A 20,417-nucleotide genomic window follows, 5' to 3' on the forward strand; every position below is an offset into this window, starting at 1 on the left:
CAGGACAGCTGGGTGGGTCAAGGAGGGTGGTGTGCTGAGAGACCCCAGGAGTCTGGTCTGGGCTGCCGTTGTGCGTGGCTGGCCTTTCACAAGGAAGTTCTGTGGAGACACAGGAGGACACATGGCCCAGATTTAGGAAGTCCACCCCACTTGGAGCAAGATACTTTGGAAACAGAGAACCCTAAGATCTGACTTGTAGTTAGTTGGGGCCACACCTATCCTCTCACTCACTTTCACCCCATCATCTGTGACCTGATGGGAGCACCCGAGAATGCCAGGAATCTGGTGAGGGGGCATGTCGTCCCAGGGAGTGGTCAGAAGCACAGCAAGCCACCGCCGAGGGACCGTGGGCACCTTACTCTTGCAGTTGGTCTCGCCGTAGCCCACTCTTTGGTGCACAGATAGCAAGCAGGCAAGTGCAAGCTGATATAGCCTGCTCGCTCCGAGACAGTTTGAAGGATGTCCCTTAGCGAGATGCCTTTCTGAGTTTTGTTTTATTTTCCTTGTTTGCTTTCAAATAACAGAACAAATCAGCAGATGCACCAGGCAGATGATGCCTTCTAGCATTTCGTAAAATACCAGCAGCATCAGATGCCTGCCCAACAGATCTGTCTCCACAGTCAGTCTGCAGGGACGTGGCTCCTCCCATGGGGGGAAGAGTCGGATTATCTCTTTTCTCTCCCCCAGGGACTGCAGAGGGCCTCTGGAAGCCACGTGGCTCAGGCTACCTACTTAACACCTTGCCCTGACCTCAGGGCTACCTTAGCTTCGTCATGTGGTCAACTGTGCCAGGGCCAAATAGTCTCTGGATGTCTGGAGGTCCTTGGCGCATGCTGTATTAGTCAGGGCTTCCTAGAGGAACAGAACCGAGAGAACGAATTGCATTAAAAGGGAATTTATTGGATTATTTTACAGCAATCCAACATAACAATTGGCAGGCCTAAGAGCCAAGGACCCCAAAGGTAGCTGCTCAGACCATGAGGCTGGATGCCTCAGTAGTCCCAATCCAGCACTGAAGGTCTGGAGGCGTCCTGGAGAGATTCTGCTCTTCAGTCCACACTGCTCTTCAGTCCACACTGCTCTTCAGTCCACGCTGGTGTTCAGTTCACGCTGGTGTTCAGTCCACACTGGTCTTCAGTCCACACTGGTCTTTAGTCCACACTGGTCATTAGTCCACACTGGTCTTCAGTCCACACTGCTCTTCAGTCCACACTGCTCTTTAGTCCACGCTGGTGTTCAGTTCACGCTGGGGTTCAGTCCACACTGGTCTTCAGTCCACACTGGTCTTTAGTCCACACTGGTCTTCAGTCCACACTGGTCATTAGTCCACACTGGTCTTCAGTCCACACTGGTCTTTAGTCCACACTGCTCTTCATTCCACAGTGTTCTTCAGTCCATGCTGGAAGGCAGCAAGCAGTACTGAAGCCAGGTAGGAGGAAGGAATTCTTTTCTTCCAGAGCTTCCTCAGATAAAACCCCCATGGGAGAGGGGCCGCACACTCTGAGGGAAAGACTTCCTCCTTTTAGTTAAGCCTTCCTGGAAGCAACATCCCAGACCCACTCAAGAGGAATGTCTGTGGATTCCTAACCAAATCAAGTTGACACCCCAGCTCAGCTATCACACACTCATTGCCAACACGTGCAATGTGCAAACAGAGTTTTGCTTCACTTTCACATCATGTACACAGCAGCCACAGCTATGGTGTAAGCTTGTCTCTACAAGAACGTCGTCACCAGTGACATGGGTACCGGTGCTTAGAAATGCAGTTTTCAGAGAAGAGGTTTCTTCATTCACATAACCTCACTATTGGTGTGAAAGTTTGACATCTGAATGGTGAAAACTGGTCGGAAATATATAGAACTCCATGTCTGAGCTAGGGCAGGCGTTCCTTCCTTCTAAAAATGAATGAACTGAAAATGAAAGTGAATATACTGGTTTTGGTAGTGTGTCTTCCAAACTCATGTCTCCTCAGAACTTTAGAATGTGGCTCTTATTTGGAAATAGTCTCTCAGGGCTAATTAAGTTGAGGTCATATATGACTGGTACCCTTTTTAGCCAGTTGACTAATTACTGCATTCATTTATGTTTAGTGTTGTTTTTTTTTTTTTTTTGGAGACAGTCTCCTTAGGTAGCCCAGGCTGGCCTTTGACTCCCGATCCTCCTGCCCCAGCTTTCCGAGTGCTAGAATTATAGGCAATACCACTATGCCCAGCTTTGCCTGGTGTCCTTGTGAGACAGAAAGGGCAGAGACTGAGAGGCCCAGGGAAAATGCCCCATGATGACAGGGACAGAGACTGGCGTGGTGGATGCACGGACCAAGGAGCACCGAGCACTGCTGATAGGAGGAGCTGGAATGAGCCAGAAAGGATCACTGCCAGAGGAGCACTGCCCTGCTCACACCTTGGCCTTGGACTTCCAGCCTCAGACTGTATGCCAGCCTCACCTGCTGCTTTCTGCCTTTTAGTTTGTGGCAACTTGTTAGGACACAAGGGGCACAACTGCAGTTTTCTATTCGGACCATTAACATAGTGCTGGGGTGTGTCCTTACTTTCGAGACTATATACATATGGGGGATGTCCATGGCAAGCCAAGCAAGGGACTGAAGATAGAGCCTTGTAATGGGGAGATGTGACTGCCAGGTCACAGGTATGAAAGCATGCCATTGTTGGATGCTGGCTGAAAGCAAGACCCTTTCTACTATCGCAGCAAGAAGGAAGCTGAGCAGTCAGTGTGGCGAGAAGCTGGTTCCACCCAGACCAGTGCCGTTCATCCGGCTGCCCCGCAGGAGCTGTGTGTGCGTGGTCCCACCCGACGGTGTCCGTAGTGGTGAGCACTCGTGGGTGTGTCGCTGGTTTCTAATTGGAAAACTTGGAAAAGACCTTTTGTTGTAGACAGGTGGGCCAACCAGCAGGTCACTGTTAGCTGGTTGTTTCATGACCTTTCTGCTGGGTTCAGCTCCCACAGCTGCTGGGTCCACACATCTGGACATTCTGGGCCCTTGGGTTCAAGATGGACACAACTGGTCACGTTGTTTCTTTCCACAGCTGTCCCTTTCCCTGACTGTTCCCTCCGTCTGAGTGCAGTCAGAGGTGAAGCCATCCAGAGGTCTCTAGCCAGGAAGCTAGGGATCCTCCCGATGCCTCTCCCTCCCTTCACTGCGACATGTCCTACCTACTCTATTCATCAACTGAGCTGCCCACCCACCCTCCAGAGTGCCCAGGATGAGTTGAAATTCTGCCACAGTGCCCAAAGTTCTCTGTGGCACACACAGTGACTGGCTGCACCAAAGCTCCTCCAATTCCTTGTTTTCTTACATTCTTTTCCATCCAAACTAGGGAGTTGATTTATCTAGACAACCTCCCATCAGGGAGAGCATTTGACCTTGTAGACACCAATACAAGGGCTCAATGAATGTCTGTAGATGTGAAGCCCCATATTGTTGCCATTAATTGTTGGCAGAAATCTGGAAAAGCACAGCACAGTGCTGGGCAGAGATCCTTTATTTGGGGTGTGGGGTGGGGTGCTAGGGATTGAACCTAGGGCCTTACAATGCTGGGCAAGTGTTCTACCACTCAGTGATGCCCCCAGCCCTTTTGTGTACTTTTCATTTTGAGACTATGCTCAAGTGGCCTAGGTTGGCCTTAAACTTGAGACCCGAGGCCTCCTGAGTAGCTAGGATTATAGGTCTGCGCCACTTGACCCAGCAGACTCTGCTTCTCTGACTCTCCCACTTCCCCTGAGGAGCAGCCCACGGTCTCCTCACAGCTCAGCTCTTTTGCAGCTCCATGCTCTACCTGCCTCTGCTGAGACTCTGCCCAGCAGCCAAGCCTCCTTCTTGGGGGTCAAGAAGCATGCCCCCCAACTGCAGGGCCACTTCTTGGTCTTATTCTCTGGGCCCCCACATCTCATCAGCACTTGTGGCTATGGACTCCTGAGCCTGGGCCTTCCCAGTGCCCTGCAGGCTCTTGGCACCTCTCAATTCCAGCCCTTATCCATATCTGGTTCCTCTCTCTCTCTCTCTCTCTCTCTCTCCCTCCCTCTCTGTCATTTTCTAGGGGCTCTGAAGCCTCTGGCATTAGCAACCTCATGTTCTCATGGTCTGGGGAAGGATTTGGATCTATGGAATTATATTCATAGTACTTTACTTATTTTAAGCTATTACTTGCTGACATTTACAAACTGGGACTTTTCAAATAGATATTCCAATTTCCAGCTTCTCTGGAAGAATGTGATGTTCTGCTGGGAATGTTGATGATGATGATGATGATGCGGTCTGGTTCCCATGGCTCCAGGCTGCTGTGACTTGTAGGTCTCCTGGCCAGCTCCTACAGGCTTTGGAATTTGCAAACCTTGCTCTAGAACCTTCAAGTAAGTTCCTTTAACCACTGAGTCATCTTCCCAAGCCCTCTAGAACCTTCAAATGCCGCCACCTGGCTCCCTCTGGGAGAGCTGTATTAGGAAGCAATTTCACCCTGTGTGGTACTACTTCTCCACAGGCTCTACCACAGACAATTTGTTTTAAAGATTATGTTATCTTCTATCATATTTTTTTTTCTTTTTCTTTCTTTCTTCTTCTTCTTCTTCTTTTTTTTTTTTTTTTTTTTTTGGTTTTGCAAGGTAGGGTCTCACTCTGGCCCAGGCTGACCTGGAATTCACTATGTAGTCTCAGGGTGGCCTCGAACTCATGGCAATCCTTCTACCTCTGCCTCCCAAGTGCTGAGACTAAAGGTGTGCGCCACCACACCTGGCTTTTCTTTCTTTTTTAAAAATTTATTTATTTATTTGAGAGAGATATATACAGAAATAGGCCGGTAGAGAGAGAGACAATAGGTACACCAGGGCCTCCAGCTGCTGCAATGAATTCCAGTTTTATGCGACTCCTTGTGCATTTGGCTTATGTGGGTCCTGGGGAGTCAAACCTGAGTCCTTTGACTTTTCACGCAAGTGCCTTAACTGCTAAGCCATCTCTCTAGCTTGACAATTTTAAGATTGCTCAGCAACTTTCATTCTTTAAAACTTCCATCTAGGGGCAAGGGAGATGGCTCAGAGGTTAAAGGTGCTTTCCTGTAAAGCCTGCCAGGACTGGACTCTATTCCCCACTACCCACAAGACACCAGATGCACAAAGTGGCACATATGTCTGGAGTTCATTTGCAGCAGCTGGGAAGAGGCTCTGGTGTGCTCATATTCTCTTTCTCATAAATAAATAAAAATATTTTAAAAATAAAACCTCTGCCCAGTCCACTGGTTTTGAAAATCCCTATTGGTAGGTGTCTTAGTGCCGTGAGCAGTGCATCAGCCTCATAGAACATGCCTATTGTAATACATTAGAGGCTCCTGAAAGCTATTTTGTGTGTCACAGTCAGCATTTAAGACAATAATGAGGGCTGGGGATGTAGCTTAGTTAAATGCTTGCCTAGCATGCATGGAGCTTTTGGGTTGATCTCCAGCACCGCGTAAATTGGACATGGAATACCTACCTTTAATCCTAGCCAAAGTCATCTTTGGCTACATAGTGTATTTGAGACCCGTCTGCCCTACATAAGACCCTTTCTCATTAAAAAAAAAAAAGAAGAATGAAACAGAATTGGCTAGTCATGGTGGCACACACCTTTAATCTCAGCACTGGGGAGGCTGAGGGTAGGAGGATCACCATGAGTTTGAAGCCAACCTGGTCTATAGAGTGGGTTATAGGTCAGTCTGAGCTAGAGTGAGACCATCCTTGAAACAAACAAATATAATTAGACAGTACATGTCAGAGTGATCATACTACAATAATAAGACTAAGTATTTTTGTAACTTTAGTTATACACATACACACACACACACACACACACATATAAAATATTGAATTCAGTTTTATATGTGTGTGCTGGATTGTGATATGTATCTATTTCTCATTGTGATTTCTAGGTCCTTGGTCTCTTTCTAACTAAAATATCTCCAATTTCAAAGAGAGAGAGAGAGAGAGAACAGGATGGAGAGCAGGGGCAAGGACCATGCTCACCCTGTGTCCCCTCTTCCCACACCTGCAAAGTGGAGGTATGCTTCTATACTCTTCTGTAAAAACATCTCTCCCCCATTCTCTGAGACCATCATAAATGAAAACCTTGTTTTAAAATGAGAATGAGGGGCTGTGGGATATCTCAGTGGATAAAATGCTTGTCATACATGTGTGAAGATCAGAGTTGAGAATCCCCGCCCCCAGAAACCATGGAAATATTAGGTGGGGATGGTGGCTTGCTTGCAATCCACATGCAAACACGCATACACACATGCCTACACAAAATACACACACATACAAACCAACCAGAATGCGGTCCTGTATAATGGAGACTGGACTCCCACCCATCTTTAAAAAGAACACTTTACTTACTAATTTACTTATTTATTTGCAAGGAGAGAGAGAGAAGGGGAGAGAGAATGAATAAATATGGGCACACCTGAGCCTCTAGCCACTGCAAACAAACTCCAGATGCATGTGCCACTTTCTGCATGTGGCTTTACATGGTACTGGGGCCTCACACTCAGGTCATTAGATTTTGCAGGCAAGGGTCTTAACCGTTGAGCCATCTCTCCAGCCCCTCTGCTCATCTTCTCAATGAGCACGGGTTTTCCTCGTGTGCCTCCTTCCCACTGTGCTGGGTGCTCATGGCTGCTACTGGTAAGCAATGGCACTCTGAAAAGTGGAGGCAATGCAGGACTTAGCAAAATAAATGGGCTTCTTGTCTGTGGAATTTGTTAGACACCTCCAAATGCTTTCTTTTTGTGTCTGCTTCTGTGTGGGGGTGCATATGTGTGTGGATGTATGCGTGTGTACCTGTGAGGCCAGAGGCTGGCTGACATTGGGTGTCTTCCTCAATCTCTCCTCTTTATTTTACTGAGGTAGGCTCTCTTACTCAAGCTCTGAGCTCATTGATTCAGCTAGTGTTGCTAGCCAGCTTGCCTTGGGGTTCTCTGTCTATACCTCCCACATGCTTTCGCACCTACCCTGCATTTGCATGGGTATTAGGGAGCACAACTCTGGTCCTCAGATTGTGCAAGAGGTTCTTAGTCCACTGAACCATCTCCCCAACCCCCACCCTGAGAATCCTTGAAGCAGTGTTCTCTAGAAAATGCTCTGGGGCACACACATGGAGAGGGTAGACCCCAAGGCTCTTCAAAGTCTAAAAGAGTATAGCACCGCATCTTAAGAATCCCACAGAACCTGTGGTCCACTCTTTCTTGCCTGACCCGAAGAAAATTCTTGCCCCGTTGTTTCTGGGAACACACAAGAGAATTCGCCACCATTCTGCTCTTTGATAGCTCACAGCGTGGTATGATGGAGACGTACATGACAGGAAAGGAGTTAAACAGTGTCATGTCAGAGAAGAGGAGAGGCAGAGTGACCGTGCTGCATGCTTCTGCCGACTGCAGGGGTCTGTCACCATGCTCAGTGCGCTGAGTGCAAAGGAGGGCAGATTTAGATCTGGAAACACAGGCAGACCCATGAGCCTCAAACACTGGGCTGGTGGCTTCCATCTTTGTGCCACTGGACAAAAGGAGTATGGTGGGCCTGGGACCAGAGATGATGGACTGTCCCATGTTTAACCAAACATATCCAGCCAGGGAAGTCACTGGTTTATGGCCTGATAACACTGAAGTTCTTTTTTCCCATGAGCTCTAGGGTTGGTGCCCTGCTTGGCCTCTGAAGATCCCTAGGGCCTGGATACCACCACTTTCTTCAATGGCTCCCTCTGGAGCTGGCTCATCATGGTAAATAGAGCCTGTGTCATTCTTTCCTTGACTGGGGACAAGCCTTGGGACATCACCAGGAAAATGTTTTACCCATGTCAGTGGCAATGTACTTGCTGCTCCCTCTCTTGTCAGCCATCCAGACAGGATGACCTTGCAAAGGTGGTTTAGCCGTGGAGTAGGGAACTCCCAGAGCAAGCTGGCTCTGCCCAGCGCAGAATCCACATGGGGTTTGGCTTGACAGCATCGCTCAGAAAGGGGGCTACTGGGGAATGAGTGCGCCTGCCTGGGCATGCATCTTCCTGGGAGTGTTCTGGGGTGGATGGAGAGGTGCCTTGAGCTGGGACAGAGGACTCTGGCTAGCCTCTTCTCCTGATGAAAGGCATCTCACTCCCCATACCCTGGCCTTGCAGAGCTGGAAGTGTCCTCAGAGTGTCCCATCTGTCTGCCTGCTTTGAAAGGAGAAAACATCTCAGCTAGCAGCTGGTACCAGATGTTAGCATAGAGCCAAGTAGGAAGCCTTGGAGGAGCCTGAGAACAGAGCACTGGTGGGTGGAAGGACAGAGAGATGCTGCAAAGAAGTGGTGGTGGTTTCCTGGCCAAGCTATGGGATGAGCCCTCACCGCAAAGCATGAAGGGAGCAGGCCTTGGGCCCAGGGACAGCCATCCTGGCCTGTGCTTGAAGGGAGCCCTGTGTTCTATGCTGCAGTGCAGAAAGTCAAGGGACAGGATTTGGAATTGGGTCAGAGCTCTGAGATGAACACTAAACCATAGATCCATTTAGGCATGCTTCCTGAAAACGCCAGTGTTGTTTGTGCTGGTTTTTATTCAGGAGATGGTATACTATGATGGTAGGTCCAGAATCATGGCAGGATAATTTTCTGGTTATGGAATCCCATGAAGTCGCCACCAGCTCACTGTGTACGTGCCCACTGTGCTGTCCCCTCCCACCCTCCACAAAGCTCTGTTTGCTTTCTACATTGCTTTACCTGTATGTGAGTGCTGGCTTAAACATAGTCATCCTTCCAAGAGAAAGTGCAGGTTTACTGCTTACTGAGGGAGGGCTCAGGTAAGGGGAAAGCCTCCAGAGGAGAATCCAAGGCTGCACCACTGCAGAGGCCACGATAGAACCTGACCTGAGGTTCCTACTGAGGCTCTGGGTCCCAGGACACTAAACTGCTTGCTCAGGGAAGGGGGCTCCCAAGGCCCAGGTCCATGTACAGGTTCAGGGTCCTAGTAATAGGCCCTATACCTTGCCCATGGGAGTCTGGCTGGAAACCAATCACTTAGCTCCCCCACCCATAAGTGAAGGGGTTTTTCATCATGGTACCTAGTCACCTTGCTGAAGGCATGAAAATGTGGGAACCACCGCTCCAGTGGTGAGAAGGCCAGGGTCTATAAGAGCACTTAGGGACAGAGACTTGCAGGTAACAGGAGGCACTTGGGGAGTTAGGGTGGCCTGGGGACTGATGCTCCCCTGAGAACTAGGGTCCATTCTTCTGAACTGAAGCACACTCGTGCTGGCTTTAGCTGGAAGTCATGGGATGCACTCATGTTTTGAGGTCATACCCGACTCTTATCTTGGGTTCTCGGATGCCAACTTCATCCTGAGCTGTTTCTCAGAGGTGTCTTATTGTGCCTCAGTTGTTGCCACATATGAAACATGGCTGGTGAAGGTAAGACCTGGAACAGGCATGGAAGCCCTGGAGCACCGGTGAGGACTCCATAACCAGAAGCATGGCTCTGAGCCCTAGTTCCCGGATCCTGGATGCTCAGCACAGAGACAACTGATGCGACACACTCTTTGCTACCTAGAATCATCAGGCGTGTGCTGGATGTTGGCCACAAAACAGATGCTCACCCCTGTGGGCCTCTCAGTGTCTGACCTGTGCAGGAACTTGGGACAACTTGACAGGCCCTGACTCTGTTGGGTAGCACCTCTAGATGCTTCCTTCCTCCAGGCTTGACAAAAGGGACTCATTTTCTGAATGCCTCTAGCTGTCAGAATGGCTGCATGGAGCCGTCACCCTGCGGTGGGCCCTAGCACCTGCTGATGGGCATGGTTTCTGATGTGGGCAGGTGGCCCATGGAGGAGCTGAGGAGCAGGTCAGTGGTCAGAGTGATGACACTCACACAGCAAGGGGTTATTCATCTTGGCTGCCCATGGGAGTCATCAGGAAGGTTTTTAAATCTATGGCTGCTGGGTCCCATCCTCAGGAAAATGATTTGATTGGTTTTAGGTGTGGCCTGAATCCCCCCACTAGGACACTCTGATGGGAAATGGGGGAGTAGACCATCAATGCACAGAGCAGACAGGGGCCAGAAGATGTAGAAGAGGTCAGAGGTCAGCAGTATCTGTCCATCGCTCACTTGAACACAAGGACAGGCATCAGTGCATAGGACAAAGACAGAGCAGCTTGTCAGCTCAAATACAACTCCTGGTAAGGCTGAGAGATGGCTTAGCAGGTAAGGCATTTGCCTGTGAAGCCTAAGAACTCATGTTTGAATCCCCAGGTCCCACCTAAGCCAGATACACACTGAGACAAGTGTACAATGTCACACATGCACACAAGGGGGACATGCATCTGGAGTACATTTTCAGTGGCTGAAGGCTCTGGCACACCATCCTCTCTCTGTCTTTCTCAAATAAATAATAAAAATAAAATAAAACCCCTGGTCAAGGAGACCCATGAGGTCCCCCCAAACAATGCAGACTATTACCAAAACACTTGATTACTTGCCAGAGCTGAAAGGGAAGACCCTATTGCTAAAGACACCACAGGGTGAAGACACAGGACATTGGAATACCATGCTGGAACCTAAGGGGAAGCTAGCTCCCTCCTGGCTAGCCCTCATAGTGCTGGAAAGCCCTATGGGAGCTGCTGGAGGGCAGTGGTCACCAACAGCATGAATAAGCAGGGGTCACTACAGACTATGAAATCAACCAGCCAGACAAGAAGTTGTCTCTGATTGGACATGAGGCCCACTCAGTGGCAGAGAATTCTTATCTAGTACTAGAAACCAAGTCAGAATCCCCTGGTCAGGAAACTCATACTATAGAGAGATGTCCCCACTGCCCTCTGTAGAAGAAGAATGGGCTTTCACATCAAAAAATAGCTCAAATAACTATGCATACCCCTTTAAATCAAGCTGCTCTCACTCTTGGTTAGAGAATCTGTTTTATTTTACAGATGGCAGAGAGGATGGAAGAGAACCAAGACCCATTGATAAGACAAGAAGATAGCCAGCTGCCCACCATGTGACATGTCACCTCTACCACATCTTCTGGGGCCCAGAACAAACTGCAGAGGAAGCTGTGACATGAATACTGCTCCTACTACTAGCCTGACAACCTGTTCCAGGGTGATGAAGACAGACACAGTGATCAATCAAAACCCATTGAAATAGAAATCCAGAGGCCACAGAAAACTCATCACTAAATAAGACTGACAACAGGCCTGCCATGGCTCAGGGAACATTGCAGAAGAGAGTGCAGAAAGATTGTAAGAGCCACAGAGTGGGTAGCAATACCCTGAGGCATGGTCCTCCCACTATCCCATAAGGACTGACTGAGACCTCCATGACTCCACAGTGAATACTATAACCCCAATGAGGAGGGCCCAGGGGGTAAGGGGGTAAAAGAGTATAACTTTTATAAATATATATGTATCAAAGTGTAACTGTGATCATACATATAAAATGCATTAAATTAAAAAAAACCTCCTGATCAGGTGAGACAGGCTGGATACCATCCCCTGGAAATGGACCTGAAGTCAAACAAGACCCTGAAATGCCCTTTCAGAGCCCAGACCTCTGGTACTGGTACTGTAGCTGTCTTATTCTCTGTCTGTCTCCCCAGAGTACAGAGACATTCTGGCAACAGAAGCTCTCCTATTTCACAATAAAGACCTTCCATTGTAAGTTCCATATGTGGCAGGACCCCACATGTATGTAGTGAAGACAGCCATACCTACCCCGGATGCTGGCCTGGCACTCATTGGCTGCTTCAGAGTATCTTCAGAGTCTGGGTGAGGCCTAGTGTGGAGGCTTTGGTGAACCTGTGCCTGGAATCACTGGATTTCATCTGCAGGGAAAAGAAAATGAGCCTGGGCCTCTCAGGACCTGACGTCCTCTCTGAGTATTTGCTGAAATGAAGACTTTACTTAATGAAACCATGACTTCTATTTGCCACGAGCCCTATTAGCTTTGAGAAGGACATTAAGCAAGCTATTCAATTTTACAAATCAGTTTCTTAATTTTTTTAAAACTGCTTTGGCTTATACTCATGAGCCATTACATGCTGTTTAGAAACCCAGGGTGACGTTAGCAACCTTCCATCCTGGAGGGAAGGTGGTAGGAAGAAATGACTGTGAGCTGCTGTTCTGAGTCTGAGTCTCATCTGTCAGTTTTGACCTTTCTCTTCCAGCTCAATGCTGTTCAACAAAATCCTTGACATTTAGAAAGCTGGCTCGTTCGGCCCACATCTTCATCATGCTGGTGGACCACTTTTCAGATCCTCCTCTCCAGAGCAAAGCCAAAAAAAAAAAAAAAAAAATCCCTTGGGATCTCTGCTACTTCCAGTCCCTTGCTTTCAGCAAATGACGGGAGGTTGAAAGATGAAAGTGTGTTCTGTGCGGTCCGTCCCCCTGGATGCGCCTGTACTTGCCAGTGGGTGGCTGAGTGTCTGCGTGTAGCGCTATTTTGCTTTGAAAAGGGCAGGACCGCAGGTGTCAGGAAGCGAACGGAGACAGGAGGAGACCCACTTCAGAACACTTATTTTTAGAAAAGATTCTATTTAAGTGGAAGTGATAACTTCAAGGTAACTGGCAAGAGAAAATGAGTCTGTTTGCACAGTAATTGTTTTGCCCATAAAAGGAGTGAACATCCTTAAGGTAAGCCAAGGGTTGATTGAGTGAAAGGCAATGTCAAAACAGATGACTCAGAAAGAACACTTTGTAGGGTCCCTTTAAGGAAATTAGTGAAGCTGGAAGAGATGAAAAGATGATGCACAGATCTGCGGTTGACAGGACCAGACAGACATGGCTACATTCTCTTTCAGACTCCTTGGCATCCTGTGGGGCAGGTCATTAGTTACAGAGACTGGGCAGTCCAGGGAACTCACTTACATGGGGAAATCTGGAAGCCCAATACCCATAGCTGGGCCATAGCCTCTAACTCTCTGGATCCTTCCCTCTGTCACTCCTCCCATATCTGTGCTCTCACCTCTCAGAAACTTATACTACATTCTAACCTCTGTGCTTCCATCCCTAGCCCCACACCCTTCCCTCTCTGACATGGCCTCCATGGCCATTGATACATCACTCAACTATGTTCTTGCCAATTGCCTCAATTCACTTGTCCCTGGATCAAGTCCAGTGTCTCCATCCTTGATATTGGAACTGCTTTGTGTGACAGTGTAGAGACCAGGCACAGCTCTACCTTGTCCTCCCTGCAGATGAAAGATGGCAAGAGAGCAGGGCCCTGCTTTGACCATCTGTTTGTTGGAGCAGGGATGCATTAAGTGTGTGCTGAGGACCTGTCCCCCTTGCCTATGAAGAGCTTCAGAGTTCTGCGTCTGTGGCTGTTTGCTGCCTGGGATGGGATGATTCTCAGCCCATTTTCTCTCTAGTTCCTTAAGTACATGTAGGGAATGAGCCCTAGGGTAGGTTACTTTCTTTTTCTCCTTCTTCCTTCCTTCCTTCCTTCCTTTCTTTCTTTCTTTCTTTCTTTCTTTCTTTCTTTCTTTCTTTCTTTCTTTCTTTCTTTCTTTCTTTCTCATTCTTCCTTCCTTCCCTTCTCTCTCCCTCTCTCTTTCTTTCTTCCTTTCATTGAGGCAAGCCCAGCAGGTAGGCCCTTTTTTAAATGCAAGACAGTGAGACCAAGTGAGAGAATTGGCATGCCAGGGCCTGCAGTCACTGTAATTGAACTCCAGGTGTGTGTGCCACCTTATGCATATGTACAACCTTGCGTGTTTGTGTCATCTTATGTGCCTGGTTTACAATAGGATCTGGAAAGTTGAACATGCATCCTAAGGTCTCTCAGGCAAGGGCCTTAACCACTAAGCTATCTCTCTAGCCCTGGGTTACTTTCTTATTAACCTACATCAAATATCTGCAGAGAGAAGCTGCCAAGAACACTGATATTTATTTGGGAATGGAAAATATGTTGATAATACATGACCAGTAGAAAGCTATATGTGTACCCAAGGAAGTTCAGGTATGGGGATTTCTTTTGCATGTGCATATGTGCATGATATATGTGCATGTTTGCACATATGTGGGTGTATGTGCTTATGTATGCACCTGGATGTGGAGGCCAGAGGTTAAAGTTGGGTGCTGTACTCGATCACACTCCACTTTATTCTTTGAGACAGGATCTCACACTAAACCTAGAGCTAACCAATGAGACTAGACTAGCTAGCCAGTGAGCTGCAGGGGCTCCCTGTCTCTGCCTCCTGAGCACTGAAGTTACAGGCATGCATCACAGCACTGGCATTTCACATGGGTTCTGGGGAGTTGAGCTGAGATTTGCATGCATGCACAATGAACATTTTACCCACTGAGTAATCTCCCCAGCTCATTTTTTAAATCAGTAGTGTATATTTGCTGCACATAATATTTCATAATGACATCCTTGTTCAAGTTTAGAACCTACTTTGACCATACTCAGTACCTATTACACTGTCCTATCCCCCACTCCCACCAGATCCTTTCCACTTCCCAAATAGTGCCTCTTCTATATTCATGTTGTGTGTGTGTGTGTATGTGTGTGTGTGTGTAAGAGTAAAATCTAGGTCTCATATATGAAAGAAAAGATATGGTATTCATCTTTCTGGAATCTGGTTTATTTTGCTTAACATATAATCACCAATTCCATTTTAATCACCCAGAATTGAAGAGGGTTCATGGATACATAAAAGCATGACTTTGGCCACGGTCATGATAAGCGTAGTATGTGTCTGATTGGGCAGACAGCATGGAGGATGCCCCTGCAGAACTTCCTTGGTGTAAGGTTGAGGTGACCTCTACAAGCTTGAGGTCCTGGCAGATTCTGTTGCGTTCATGACTATCAGTCAACTGTGTACCAGAACCCTCTCCTTCACAACCTCATGACTTGATTTACCTTGTTGGGAGGTTGACAAAGGGACTCCATTTTGATTCTTGCACTTTTCAGATCTCCTTCACAGACCTTAGTGAAGACACAGATGAGCACTTGCTGACTACGGGGTGTACCCCACTTCAATCAAGGGCTGCCATGGGTTCTAAGAAGGGTAATCCCACCCACTTAGCTCCAGGGCCATGTGGAGCTAGAGGTAAGACTGCTGAACAAGAGAATGGCCCATTGTCTGGTCGCAGAACAAGCATGCCTCCCATCTGGGTTCTGCAACATAGAACTTTCACTTTTTTTTCTCATAAGACAGAAGGTCACACTGGGTCCTTATGAGGGTAGCTTTGGCCTCTGAAGTCCTGTCAAGCTGAGGCATGGACAGAACTTTTGCCAGGAGTTAAAGTCGACTGTCTCCCTGCATTTGAGAAAGAAATTTCCCCTGCCTGAGGTGGAAGGTCGTGAGGAGGACACACCCCTGAGCCCCAGCAGTCCATGCAGACCCAAGCTGGGCTAGGAGGATGCAGAGGGCCACACTCAAGGAGGAGAACCAGGAGATAGATCCCGAGCCTGGCCAAGCAAAGCATGCAGCCCATGTTTTTACTGGAGGTCTTCCTTCTGGCAGAAGCAGATGTTCTCCCCATCAGTCATTTGCAAAAGAAACTTAATAATAATAACACCAATGGCTAGCGTGCCATGAAGTTGTTGCAAGGCTTAAGCAGGTGACGCACATGGAAGGAACTCAGTGGAGGCGGCTGGTATTATTCTCAACCTCCTTCCTGCCGCTTAACTTTTCCATTTCCATTTCCATCCCTCTGATAAAAGTCTCCCAGGGCTTATCAGTTCCTGCTTTTTCCTGTGCAAAGCCACTTCCATTATTTTTTGCTTTCAGTTCAATTTTATTTAAAAATTATTTCCTATTCTTGTCACTCTATCTTTTCCTCTGAAAACTTTTTTTTTTTTTTTTGTCCTTTGAAAACATTTTCAACACATCAGTATGGTCTTGGCAGCCATATTGCATTTCAAGAAAACTGAAAAGAAGAAAGAGTATTTGAAAACTTTGGGAAATTGGCAAATAAAATAAGACTCACTCGGATTCATTTTCAAAATGGATTTCCTATCTGGCAGCAAAGGTTTGGGTAAGAGGATGGATGGCAGATAGTTAGGTGTGGTCTCTGTGATTCTCTGCCCTGCCCCATACCAGCCCTGGGACACAACAAAGGACAAGAGGAGGTTGCCTCTTCAGTAAGGAGCAAAGAGGCGCTCTAAGTCCTTCCACCTATGCCCCTAGAATATATGTTTCACAATCTATTTTAGGCTTGGAGGTCAACCCCTCAACCCTTGGTACTGTGCTTGGGCCTCAGAGAGTGGTGTTGGTTTGGGCGGTTGTGGAGCCTTTAGAAAGCTCCTAGAGGAAGTGGATGTCACTGGAAGCAGGCCTTGGGTTTTCTGGTCTGGCCCTTCTTCCTGAGTACCTTTTGCTTCCTAGTTCCTTGAGATGTGAGGTTTTAGCCAAACACTTCAGCCGCCATGAACTTTGCAGTACCTTCCTCACCATGGGGGGCTGTTAGCTTTTCAAACTGTGCCCCAAGATAAACTTCTCTCCTAAGTTGTTTCATGTCAGGGATTTGGCCACAGGAATGGGGAACGTAACTAAAGTTCTTGGTTTCTGCCTCCTACGCATCAGGTTTGTTTCTATAGTAGTCACTTGGGAATGCTGGGTTGACAATGGAGCTCTCCTCTTACACAAGTTACTTTCCTAAGGGGCATTTGGTACACAGCCACCTGCTCTAACAGTCATGCATATTCAGCCACTGTCTACTTCATCATACATTCACATCAAAATTGCAGCATTATTATAGAGTTTCTAGCATGTCTATGTAACTGTTGTCCTTTTCCTCTTTTCGTTTGGTTACTTGTACTGCAAAGGCAGAGAAAGGTGTTTCAGATCATGATGGGCTAATCTTGGTGATCAATTTGACAGGATCTGGAATCAATAAGAAGACACACCTGTGAATGTGTTGATGAGGGTATTTCTAGAAAAGGTAAACTGAGGTGGGAAGATCCTCCCTCAGAGTGAGCAGAATATTCCAGTGAGTAGTCCAGTTAAAAAAGATTTAAGGAGGGTTGGAAAGATGGCTTAGCAGTTAAGCGCTTGCCTGTGAAGCCTAAGGACCCTGGTTCAAAGCTCAGTTCCCCAGGACTCACATTAGCCAGATGCCCAAAGGGGCGCATGCATCTGGAGTTCATTTGCAATGGCTGGAAGCCCTGGCATGCCCATTCTCTCTCTCTCTCTCACTGCCTCTTTCTCTCTCTGTCTGTCGCTCTCAAATAAATAAATAAAAATAAAAATAAATATTTGAGGAAAAAACAGGTTTCCTGCCTGTCTTTGCTTCTTGCTGAGCAAGTGCATGGACTCCTCCTCCTCTTGCTCCAATTTCTCTTCCTCCCCCTGTTACTACTGCTGCCGTCCTCTGCCAACATCAACTCCAGTTCCTTCGGCTTTCCATCATGGACTGAATACCAGCAACCGGCCTTGTATCTTCCAGGCTTTTGTGGCCAGATTGAAATTACCAGGGAATCTGGCCTTGTGGGCTGAGCAGACACCAGGTTCTCAGCATCTCCACTATGTAGATGGCCATTGTTGGACTGCTCAGCCCTATGGTGTAAGCCAGTCCAGTTCATCTAGAGAATCCTGTTTATTACATGAATTTTATAGAAAATGCAGTATAATAAAGGAAATGGAAACTACCCTACTTTCTACCTAGCAGTATTGATATTTTGGTGGATACTATGTATGTGTATATGTAGATACACATATATGTAGTTATTTAGTCATTGATCCATTCAATAAATATTTATCCAAACGCACTGATGTTCCTAGTATATTAATAACCCATTAGATGTTGGGCAGTATTGGAAATACTGTCTTGTAACACAGTGTGGTTGTTTAAATGTAAAAGGCCCTCCGTAGGCTCATGTGTCTACGTATAGAGTCCCCAAGTGGTAGTGCCATTTGGGAAGGTTACGGAACTTTAGGACGTGGAACTTTGCTGGAGGAACTATGTCACTGGGCACAGGCATCAAGATTTTATAGTCCAGCTCCACTGAGTGTTCTCACTTGTGCTGGTTTCTCCACGCTGCTGTGAAGATGTGACACCAGCTGTCTGCTCCTGTCATGATTTCACTGCTTGAAACTGTAAGCTGTTAAAAGCACTGTTAGGTACTTTGACTCTGCAATAAGAAAATAAGTGATGTACACAATCTTTTCAAAATTTACTGTCCTCCTACAAGAGCTGCACAATATCTTCCACAATCATTTTTAATGTCCTCATAGCATTCTACTGGTGTAAAAATAATAATATGTTTTAAAGGTATATTTCTTTTTTCTTTTTTTGTTCATTTTTATTTATTTATTTGAGAGTAACAGAGAGAGCAAGAGGCAGATAGAGGGAGAGAGAGAGAATGGGCATGCCAGGGCCTCCAGCCACTGCAAATGAACTCCAGACGCATGTGCCCTCTCTTGTGCATCTGGCTAATTTGGGTCCTGGGGAATCGAGCCTTGAACTGGGGTCCTTAGGCTTCACAGGCAAGCACTTAACCGCTAAGCCATCTCTCCAGCCTGAAAGGTATATTTCTTGAATTAATAACTGAATATATACAAATATATTATTTCAATGTGGCTTAATTTTTAAAGACATTTTCCTACTTAGATCAATATATCATTGTATTAGTTAACTTTTCTTATTACTGTCAACCAAGACCTGATAAGAAGCAACTTAAGGGAGGAAGGGTTTACATCAGCTTACAAAGGATAGAGTCCGTCATGGCAGGGAAGACATGGTGGCAGTAGCAGTCATATTGAATCCACATTACATCTGCCAGGAAGCAGAGAGTGAAAGGAAGTGGGGCTATGTTCTAAAACCTCAAGGCCTATCCCTAGTGACTCCCTTCCTCCAGCAAGGCTCCACCTCCTGAGGGTTTCACACTGTCCCAGATAATGTTGCCAGCAGCAGGCTGTGTTCAGTGGAGCTTGTGGGGGTCATTTCATATTGAAACCACAGCAATAGTTATTATTCATGATTGTCTATATTACTATTATATGTTTCTTAACACAGTGAGGCCAACAGTGAACATTTATCTGGTACTGTGTGTCGGATGTAGTACTTACTGCTTTACATTTTATCTGCTGTCTGCATTAAGCCTTTGTGGCATACCTACCATTATATATAGTGAGTATCATGTTGTATCATTCATCTTACTACATTCTTAGTCACACTATGTTTTGGGAAAGACTAGACTTCTTTCTCTTTGTATCTTTTATCTTTCACCTCAGACTTCAAATTTTGTCTTCTCTAAAGATAGAGATTATAAAATATCTTTTTGTTTGTTTATTTGTTTGTTTGTTTGAGGTAGGGTCTCACTCTAGCCCAGACTGACCTGGAATTCACTATGTAGTTCCAAAGTGGCCTCAAACTCATGGCAATCCTCATACCTCTGCCTCCCAAGTGCTGAGACTAAAGGTGTGTGTCACCACACCCAGCAATTATTATTTTTAAAATAATAATTATTATTTTATTTTTAAAATATATATATTATTTCAAAAGCATAAATGTGCATAGAGAGAAATGTTAAGTAGTTCAGAATGGTGCACAGTTCTGTCATGATGCATTTGACTGTTTTGTTTTGTTATATCTTAGTAATATATTTAAACTCCCTATTTTGTCTTATTAATTTGTATGTGCTCACCTCCATCTATGGAGATAAAAAGTATTTTCACCACCTTCATCTCTTTCCTAACTTCTTGTAATTTTCTACCAAAAAATAAAGCTACTGTTTCTAGTGTTCTGGCTTCCTAATAGCCTAATGCCCACCCCCACATAAGGTTAAGTACTGCAGGCAAACCTATTCTCCTCAATTGTCAGTTACAGAAAGTATCCCTTCTGCTACTGCCGTATGAGGTGTCGGATTGGTGTCCCTTGAGGGGGTGAGAATATTTTGCATGTGTGAAGAGCCTGAATCATGGGAGTCAGTGGTAGACTGGTGCAGGTGGTGGCCCCTAGTAACCGTCACTTCCTGAGGTCTGTGCCCTGTAAGGTCTCCTCACAGGAAGCCACGGTGGTCTGTGTCCAGCGGACCCCTGCAGAGTTGATGGGGTATAATTTTCAAGCTTCTCTTGGGTCACTCACTCTGGAGAAAGCCAGTCACAGTAGCATGAAGACATCAATCAGCCAGGTATAGAGGCCTATAGGAAAGGGACCAAGCAATTCTATCAAGAGTCATTACTAATTTTCCTGCAAAGCAGCTGAGTGCTGTACAGGGGACTCTCCAGCCTGATGCCAGTCTTGAGATGATAACATTTGAACTGACCTCTCTCCCATCACTGCATGAGAGACAGCCCAGAGCCACCAGTTCACATCCCCAGACTCCTGCACCACAGAACTGTGAGAAATGATAAACGTTTATTGCTTAAAACCACTATCCATGTGGTTTTGTGTGTGTGTGTGTGTGTGTGTGTGTGTGTGTGTGTGTGTGTGTATTTTACTAGCGTGCAATCATTAACTAATGCACTTTTTGTAT

The sequence above is a fragment of the Jaculus jaculus genome, chromosome 5 (genome assembly GCF_020740685.1).
Source record: "Jaculus jaculus isolate mJacJac1 chromosome 5, mJacJac1.mat.Y.cur, whole genome shotgun sequence".
NCBI lineage: Eukaryota > Metazoa > Chordata > Mammalia > Rodentia > Dipodidae > Jaculus > Jaculus jaculus.